Source organism: Marmota flaviventris, chromosome X, assembly GCF_047511675.1.
Source record: "Marmota flaviventris isolate mMarFla1 chromosome X, mMarFla1.hap1, whole genome shotgun sequence".
Classification (NCBI taxonomy): domain Eukaryota; kingdom Metazoa; phylum Chordata; class Mammalia; order Rodentia; family Sciuridae; genus Marmota; species Marmota flaviventris.
In genome coordinates this window covers 86,075,736-86,086,619 of record NC_092518.1, presented here as the reverse complement: position 1 = coordinate 86,086,619, position 10,884 = coordinate 86,075,736, and positions in this window count along the sequence as shown.

Here is a 10,884-nt window from a genome sequence, read left to right as displayed (position 1 = left end):
CTTAACTCTTTTCCCCACAAATAATCATATTTTTCTGTGCCATTTACTTTTTGCATTTTACTACTTTTATTTATTATTTTACTCCATAATTAGAGACATCATAGGCAACATGTCACCTGCTTCTTCTCTGTTCACTTTTTAAATATTTCAAATTTTCTCTGGATTTACTACCATGTTTTCTCTTCACTAATAAACTTAAATTTCACTAACTGATAGAATAATATAGTTTATGTGATTCCTACCCCATTCATGTTGTTATTGTTAGTCGGTGTATGACATAGTAGACAACTGCTGGTTAATGTCTGATTTATTTCATGGTTGTTTATTGTTGATGCTGATATTAAATGCCAACATCACCATTCTTTTACAGGTAGTAATCAATGTTATTGATGTCAAAGTAGAACCTGGACATTTATTTTAAGACTATACATCAATTGTTAATATTATTGCTAGTTCTTGCTCCACTTTTCTCAAAGAGGATCAGGGAAGCAATTGGAATACTTTAGGCTCACACAGTAGAGATGCTACTAATGAGCAACACTCATCATTCAGCTGTAATGATGAACAACACTCCACCACACATGAACTAACATCACTCGAGACTCAAAAATACTTCAACACACAGAATAGGGGAAATATAAACCCCAAAGAAATAACCAGGCTTCAAGTAGGAAGTAGAGGGGGAACTCAGGTCCTAACCGTGAATATCTACTCTTACAGGATAAAACAAACAAACAAACAGAAAGAAAGAAATTCCTAGAAGAAAAAAGATAACTACACACTAAAGGACACACAAACAGAAGAGAAAGAGGAATCCAATAAAACTGATATACAAATCCAAAGCCTCGGAAAACATGAGGAAAAAGACAAACAAATCCCCCCAAATTTACAATCCCCCAACAAAGGAAGCCACAGACATATGGAAGTGGATAACAACAGAGAAAGACAATAAAATATAGAATAAACTAAAAGTCATTCTAAGGAATAAATTAAGAAAGAAAATAGAGGAGATGAAAGACCATTTCAGTAAAGAAATAGTTATTGAAAAAAAAATGAATGAGAATTCCAGGAAATTAAAGCACAATGAATAAAATTAAAAATTTACTTGAAATTATGACCAACAAATTAGATTACATAGAAAATAGTCCTTTAGAACTGAAAGATGGAAATTCAATCCTTGAAGACAATGTAGATGAATGTGAATACTCAGTATACAAGAAAAAGGGGGAAAATAAGACAATGATCTTAATATTAAAGTATTCTTGATCAATATCCAAACCTGAGAGTAATTGAATAGAAAAGAATATAGAGATACAGGCTAAAAGCATTAAGAACCTCTTTAGTGAAAGAGTAGCAGAAAAGTTCCCTCACAATAAATGATATAACATTCACATACAGGATACATATAAAAGTTCAAATGCTCATGTGTTGAGGCTTGGTTGCCAATGCAGCAGTGTTATATGATGGGGTTGGGTGTGGCTCTGAGGAAGTACTTGGATCATGAGGCTTTGAATTAATCAGTGGATCAACCCACGAATGAATTAATGACTTGTTGGCATTAATGGGAGGTGGTAGAAACTGGGATATGGGGCATAGTTGGATAAAATCGACCATTAGAATTGTGCCCTGAAAGGATAAATCTTGTTCACAGCCACTTCCTCCCTTCCTCTCTCTCTGTTTCCTGTTTGCCATGAGGTAAACAACTTACAGCAGGCCTGATGCTCTGCCTCACTTCAAACTCAAAGAAATACACTGAAACTTCAAAAACAGAGAGAAAAATAAATCTTTCCTCCTTTAAGTTATTTTTCTCAGGTATTTTGGTCTCAGTGATAAAAATATAACTGGCATGAGAGTCTGTTTCACTGGGCACAAAGATATGAGGGCATTTGAAAACAAATATTGGGTTCCCCAACTAACAGTAGCACAGAGTAGTGGAAATCCTGAAGCATCATTTAAACAAAACAGACCAGATGACAAAACAAAGTATCTGAAAATTGATATGTTTGGAATCACAGCACAAAAAGGTCAAGTCAATGTATCTACCTACTAAATTAAATATTTAAATATGACTTAAAGTTTCCTAGCAAAATAGATAAAATGTTGTGGTAAATTTAAAAAAAAAATCACTATGCATACCCACAACTTAGAAAATCAAAACTGGATGAGAAAAGATAATCAACTAATAGAGCAAAGAAAATTGCTACAGATGAACAGGAAATTTCATGAGATTAGAAAGATTAATTATACAAGACATCAAGATCCTAAAACTTTAAGCACCAAATAAAAGAGTTTAGGAAAGATCCCATCACTGCAAGCAGCCAAGACTGAGAATCCTGTTTAACCACCAAAATAAATTTTTCTGTTCAGCCGAAAACATGAATGTGGGCTGATGTAATAAATATGTAAGCAAAAACTGACATGTGTGAAAAGAAAAAGACAAATACATCATTTTAGTTGGGCCTTAAACAATGATCTCAACAATTGAAAGAACTATTAGAAAACCAATAAAGATATAACAAATATGAACACTGCCATCAAACAACACAATCTAGTTTAAGATCTGGTATTGTGATGTCTCTTGCTTCACGCTTTTTGCCGAGGATTGCTTTAGCTATTCTTGGTCTCTTATTTTTCAAAATTAATTTCAGGATTGCTTTTTCTATTTCTTTGAGGAATGTTGTTGAGATTTTGATTGAAATTGCATTAAATCTGTATAACATTTGGCCAATTTGACAGTATTAATTCTTCCTATCCAAGAACATAGGAGATCTTTCCAACTTCTAAGCTCTTCTTCAATGTCTTTGTTTAGTGTTCTGTAGTTTTCATTGTACAAAACAAGTCTTTCACCTGTTTTATTAAATTGATCCCCAAGTATTTTTTTGAAGCTATTGTGAATGGGATAGTTTTCCAAATTTCTCGTTCTGAGGATTCATCACAGATGTATAGAAATGCATTTGATTTATGGGTGTTGATTTTATATCTTGCTACTTTGCTGAATTCATTTATTAATTCTAGAAGTTTTCTGGTGGAGTTCTTTTTTTCCCCTAAGTATAGAATCAAGCCATTGGTAAATAGTGATAGTTTAAGTTCTTCTTTTCCTATTCATATCCCTTTAATTTCTTTCATCTGTCTAATTACTCTTGCTAGAATCTCAAGGGCTATGTTGAATACAAATGGTAAGAAAGGGCATCCCTATCTTGCTCCAGTTCTTAGAGGGAAAGTTTCCAATTTCTTCTCAGCAAAAGGAACAATCAATAATGTGAAGAGAGAGCCCACAGAATGAGAGAACGTCTTTACTACATGAATATCAGTATATATAAAGAACTCAAAACACTGAACACCTAAGAAATAAATAATGGGTAAGGTACTGAACAGACACTTCTCAGAAGAAGATATACAATCAATCAACAAATATATAAAAACATGTTCAATTTCTCTAGTAATTAGAGAAATGCAAATCAAAATTAAGACTTCATCTCATTCCAGTCATAATGGCAATTATCAAGAATACAAGCAATAATAAGTGTTGGCAAGGATATGGGGGAAAAGGTACACTCATACAGTGCTGGTGTCACAGCAAATAGGTGCGACAATTATGGAAAGCAGTATGGAGTTACCTTAGAAAACTTGAAATGGAACCACCATTTTACCTAGCTATTCCAATCCTTGGTCTATACCCATAGAACTTAAAATCAGTATACTGCAGTGATTCAGTCACCTCAATGATCATAGCAGTTCAATTCACAACAGCTAAACTGTGGAACCAACCTATATGCCCTCCAGCAGATGAATTAATACAGAGACTGTGTTCTATATACACAACAGAATATTACTCAGCATTAAAAAAAGAATAAAATTATGGCATTTACAGGTAAATGGATGGAGATGGAAAATATCATGCTAAGCAAAGAAAACCAATCCCAAAAAACGGATAAGTGAATGCTGATCCATAATGTGTGTGGGTGGGGGGGGTCGGGGGATAATGGAGAAACTTTGATTGGGAAAAGGGTAGGAAGGAGTATAAAGGGCAAATGAGGGCAGGGAGGATGTTGGAATAAGATAAACATCATTACTGTAGGTGCGTGTATGACTGCACATATGGTGCGACTCTCTATTGTGTACAACCAGAGAAATGAAAAGTTGTGCTCTAATTGTGTACAATTAATCAAAATGCATTCTGCTGTCATGTATACTAATTACAACAAATAAAAAAAGAGAGAGTCTAAATGACATGTAAAATATTGTATTTATGAAGAAAAAATAGGGCTGGGGTCATGATTCAATGGTAGAGTACTTGCCTGGCATGTGTGAGGCACATGCATAAAAATAAATAAACAAAATAAAGGTATGTGTCCATCTACAATTAAAAAATCTTTTTTAAATGTGAGGAAATTGTATTTTTTAAAGTCCTATGGTACATTTGACCATATAAACTTTATTCAAGACAAATAATAAATCTCAAAACTTTTAAAGATTAAAATGGTATAGATTGTGTTCTCTGACCATAATGGAACAAAATTAGAAATCAGCAAAAGAAAATCAATAGGAAAACATCTAACCACATTTCAACTAATGCACAAAAAATAATTAAGCAGCATGTATCAATAATGTTAAAATGGAAGTCTCCAATGACATACATATAAATATTTTAAAAAACATGTTAAAATATGTACAATGCAGCTAAATTATAGCTAAGCATGATTTTATAACACTAAATTATTATATTACCAATGAAAAAATGTTTCAAATATCAACATAACTTCCTATTTCAAATGAGCAAAATAAAGCAATAGCAAATGGAAAAAAAATAATAAAGAAGAGAAGTCAATGAGTTTGAACATATGAAAAATTAGATAAAACTAACAAGACAAAAGTTAATCCTTTAAAAGAATAACATTAATAAACTTTTAGCAAGACAGAAAAAAAATTGAAAGGGAGATAATTCACTTATATCAATGTACTAAAATATAAGTCATTACAAAAGATTCTCCAACTATTAAAATGGTAGGAAGAAAATATTATGAATAACTTGATGCTCTTTTATTTTGCAGCAGTGTAAAGGCACCAGTCCCTAAACCACATATTACCAAAACTAAACCAAGATAAAATAAAAGATACAAATGGAATTACAATCATAAAATAATTCGAAATTATAATTAAAATTTTCCCCAAATAATTTAACTTCCAAGCCCAGATTATTTCAATGGCATATTAGAAAATGTTTAAAGAATTGACACCAATTTTTCACAATGTCTTTTAGAAATAAAGGAATATAGAACATTTTGTCACTCATTTTAATGAAATTTATTTTATATTTTTGCATTTTATTATTTATTATATTTAACATTTTATTAGTATTAACCTGATACCTAAACCTGAAAAAGAAATATATAGAAAGAACATTAGAAATCAATATTGGACTCTGGTGGTAACTATAGGAAGCCACATGTGATACATTTTTATACAACTAATTATATACACAAACAAATGAGTAAAACTACAGAAATCTGAATAAGACTAGTAGATTTTTATTCATATCATTATTTTAGTAATAAAATTGTGTTTCAGCTTCATAACATGTTATTATTTTGGAAAAGTGTCATAATGTAAAAACAATCTCTAGTATTTCTTACAACTGCATGAGAAATCGTACAATTATCTCACAACAAATTTCAATGAAAAAATATATTATAGTGGGATAAAATACTGAATTGAGTCAAAGAATTATAGAACAATGGCATTTGAGAACTGTAAGATACATAGTGATCATATTGGCACAAAGCTTATTTTACTGATGATAAAATAGACAGGTTTTCCAAGGTCACAAAGAAAGTTAGTGGCAGACAGAGAGCTTATCTGGTTTGACCTGAATTTGTCCTATTTCTGCTCTCTATGAGCTGTGGATTTATGCAGCTCATATCACATAATCTTCCTTAGTCCATTTCTTTATCAATGAATGGGAATAATAGAACTAACTCCAAAAGTTTAGAAATATTCTTATAAGGATGAAGTAGATAGCCTATGATTGAAGTTACTTTTTAAACTATAAAGTTCAATCTACTTCAGAATGACGGAAATAAAACAATAATTATAACAATGCTTTCAAAAGATATTTCCATATAAATATAAATAATTACATGGAGAAGATATTTTGAATATATTTTTAAGAAAAAAGGTTTTGTATGTCAAAGCTATATAAGCTTAAATTATTTATTGATTTTTAAGGAATGCTATTTATAAAAGATGTAACTTTTTGTTTAATTTAATTTAAATCTATATGAAAGTAATTATTTTATTTTATTTAAAGGTAGCATTGGTTGTTTTCATTCCTTAGGATTACTATTCATGGTATATTTTAAGAAAGCAGTTAAATTCAAATGGATGTTTGTGTTAATGTACAATGCACATTAAAATATGTTTATGCTTTTCAGCTAATTACTACTAAATGATATTTTTTATTTATATATGACAGCAGAATGCATTACAATTTTTATTACATATATAGAGCACAATTTTTCATATCTCCGGTTGTATACATAGTATATTCACACCAATTCATGTCCTTATACCTGTACTTTGGATAATAATGATCATCATATTCCACCATGATTAATTAATCCATGCCCCTCCCTTGCCCTCCAACCCTAAATGATATTCTTGAACTAAGATTTTATTTATGAGATATGTGCAGTCAATTTAAAAAAATAAAATTCAGAGGTAAAAAGAATGTTTAAATTAAATTATATTAAGTTGATTTTTGTGTATTAAATAGTCAAATCACATTTGAATCAGGTGAAATATTTTTTTAATTTTCTTTTCTTACCATTATTTTATTTGTTTTATTTTAATGTTATGCCAGGGATCAATCCCAGTGCCTCTCATATGCTAGGCAAGCACTCTACAACTGAGCCACAACCCCAGCCCACATCAAGTGAATTTTTAAGTACTATATTGTACATCTTTCTGCCATAAACAAGCAATATTAGAAAAAAAATGTGATCATTTTCCAGTTACATATTATGACATTAGATCCTTTTCCTCCTTTTTTTTTCATGTACCCATTGCTTAAATTAAACAAAATTTAATTTTTTAAGAAAAGATGAATCAGCTTAGTTCCCTATTAACTTTGAAGGGTGCAGGGCAATATGTCTTGCCAGGGAGCCAAATTTTAGCCATTAAAAAGTAGTTATTTCAGTTTTAAAAAAAATAAAAAAGAAATAAATCTTATTTGTCTTCTTATAAAGCTCATTAAGAAAGTAAACATAGCATTTTTTTTAGCATTTTTATTTGAAAGGCCCTTACATATTAACCATAAGAAAAAATCTGTCCTAGTAAATCATGTACAAAGGAAGTTTAGTACCCAACCTCTACTCAGAACAATTTATAATTTAGCATAATACATCATGCAGGTTGCATTTAAGGGTTTAAATATCTCAAAATTAGAATACTGAGACTCTTATTATGTGAAAATTACTTGCATTTTTAATTTTGCACTTCTACATACAATTTTGAACTTGAAATAACCATACCTGACAAATTTTGAATCAAAATTCAATAATATAGTACAATATGTGTTGGGAATATGAAGAACAATGGGTTCATTTCAACTTGCCACATTAATAATATTTTGTGTTCAAAATGCAGTTTGTGCATTAAAAAATTTATGTTTCCATTAATATGACTTCCATAAGCCATCTCACTTTAATAGGCTTTATACTTTTTCTTAACATAATTCAAATTTCCTGTACAGGTGAATTTAGTTGCTAAAACACTAAATGTAGGAAAAAGGAAAGGACACTCTCAAGGGCGAGAGTGGGTCCTCTCAGAGAAGAGAGGGACAATGTGCTTCTCCTGCACTCTAGTTTTATTGAGGATGACTGAGAAGTTTACACAGAGTTCTTCCCAGGTCCACCTCTTGACTTTTGATTGATGGCAGGGTGACATCATACTTTCAAGGACCCATTGCCATGGCAACTCTAGGTCACTTTGCCCCATGCTGGCTGGTTTTACTTGGATTTTTTTTTTTTTTTATATTTCTAGTTGTAGATGGACACAATATCTTTATTTTATTTATTTATTGTATGTGGTGCTGAGAATCAAACCCTGTGCCTCACGTGCTAGGAAAGTGCTCTACAACTGAGCTACAACTGCATTCCTTTTAGATTCTTAACCATACATAACACATTTTATGGTTAAGAGGTACTACCCTTATCTCCCCTAGTTTCAGGATCTGATCTCAAAAGTCTCCTGGGTTCCTTCCATTGACATTATCTAAGGCCTACATTTCTCCTGCCTATTATAGGTAGTTTTGCTGAGGAATGTTACATATCCTGTCTACTTTTGCCAGGCAGGGTTGCAGGTAAATTGCTTCCTGGAAAAGAAAGGACAGGGGCCCATTTTATAGAATTATTCTCTGTACCTCATGTTTTGCCTTTTCTATCCTTAATTGTCTGTCTCTGAACAGTTTTTCATATACCAGTCTTAGAATTTCTATAGGAAGCAAAAAAAAAAGGAAAGATGGGGCTTTAGAAAAAGTGTACTTAAAAGTATAACAATTAATTTAAGAATCACCATGTGATTATGACATATTAAAGAATAATGTGATATTTACACCTTAAGGCTAAAAAAGGCTTCTTGTGTTGCTCAAAGCTCTGTCTTTGTTCCCTATACCAATTCATGCCAATTTAATGACGAGGACATGGATTTGCGAAAAAAGGGAAAAGAAGGTTTATTGCTTTGCTAGGAAAGGAGAAACAGGAAACTCCAGTCCCAGAGACTGTGGTTCTACACATCAAGGAAAACAGAGCTTTGTAAAGAAGCTCTTCAAAAAGGCTACATTCCAGATGTGCCCTGGCAGGGGGTCCCAGGTGTATCCACAGGGTGGACTTGTTAATTTAAAATCTCCTTCCTATTTCTTTGACATTCTTCCTATTTGACATTCTTCCTATTTGTTTTGCCTTTTCTATTAAAAAGCATAGCTAATGTAAGAATGCACATTATGGTGGACTAAACTAATTAAATTATCTTCTCTGCTTTCAAATTAAAAATTATGGAAATAGTATAAACCAAAGGGTAGAATACATAGTAGAAGATATATTTCAGGTGCTAGAAGACATAAAGGAAGTGTCAGAACAATGTGTATTATAGTCCACAGAATCTTGAAAGAAAATGAAGAATATCTTAGTTATAGTCTTTGCTATTTAAACTGACACCTCAGTAACCATGGGAATATTTACAGTGTCATTAACTAGATCCTCTGATTTTGGTGACATTTCAAGGACAGCATTAAGGTCTTGGACACACATATGTTAAACATAAAGCAATGAACACTTTTATAATTCAAATCATATAAAGGCTTTAAATAATCACAGTGAAACAACATACCAGGTTTAGTCAAAAAGACTTGTTTAATCTGGCTTATTAGTTGTGGTTATAATAAAATTCTCCCCCCCAAAAAAATTGATATATAGGCACTCCCTTATAAATATTTGTGTTTCTGATTTTTAATTTCTCAATTGTCACTTGACTCAAGGGTTTTTTGGCTCTTTGTGGAATTCAGAGAAAAACTCAAGAACTGTTGTCACAGAGTGAAATTCACTTGCAGTAAATAAAGAAACACAGGGATAGACTTGCAAAGCCATGACTCCCTGAAGCTAGGGCAAGCTTTAATTTATTTTTGTAGGAAATGCTTAAATGGGAGGAGAAAATGCATCAGCATCAGTGGGGGTTATCTTTCACAGGTGCAGTCTGACAACAAATTCCTTCCTAATTTCCATGAAAATGAGGCTTCAGCTCATCCCTAGGTTGAGATTTTGGCATGGCAATAAAGTAAACTTCACCTATTTAGCACATATTCCTGAGAGCAATTTATGGAACATTATCTCTAAAAGATTACTTTAAGAATATTTATTAGAAAAAACAACTTTACTGTGAGGTCCAAAATACTGAATGGGAGAGAGTTTACATCTTGCTTTTCCAGGCTACTGAAGGGAAAAATCAGTTTGCATCTTGTTTTTTCAGGCTGCTGTAGGGAAAAAGTTATATCCTATTTTCTCAAGCTGCTGATGGGGAGAAGGTTTCACCCTGCTTTCTTAGCCTGCACCTCTACTAACAGTGTAGAAATCCCAAAACTCTTAATATCAAGTTTATCCTGGATTGATACCTCAAGGTTCATGATAAATCGAGGTGTTGGTCATTAGTAAAAAAACTATGTAGCACTACATATTAAAAACCTTAGCAGCTATGTAGCCTGAAAAGAAATATTAATGAAGAATATTTAAAATTCAAAAATTACAGCAAACTCAGGAAATTTTCATTATAGAAATTGGAAAATATAATAACTTGACAATATTGAAAAAAATTAACAGATACTAAAAGACCCACCGATTCCCTGTCCAAGAAAGACGCACGAGGCACTGGCTGCAAAAGCAAGAGGCGATTTATTGATACACAGGCGCCTGCGGGTGCCCAGCGAAACCTCAGCCGGAGCTTCGGTGAACTGGCACACCGGGCTTTGGGGTACAGATCTTTTATAGGGTACAGTGGTCAGTTTCCCTCCTAGCACAGTAACAGGTATCTCATTGGCTCTTTTGAATCCAGCATATAGGTCACTTAAAGGGTAAACTTGTTTTTCACTATAGGTTCCTGGAAAAACCATATAAAAACCATTTGTTATTCATTGTATGGTTTTTCATTGTATGATCCCGTTTGCCCAACCGTGCCGGTTCCTTTCCCAACCATCCTGTCCTTTCTTAATCGGTTACACTTAACTGATTTTCTGAAAAATACATCTGACGTCTGTGCAGGTGCGGAAGCAAGCCCTGGTGATTTATTACTGGGCCTAAAGTTATTGGGCTGGGGTCTTTCAATACTAAGCCATAAATA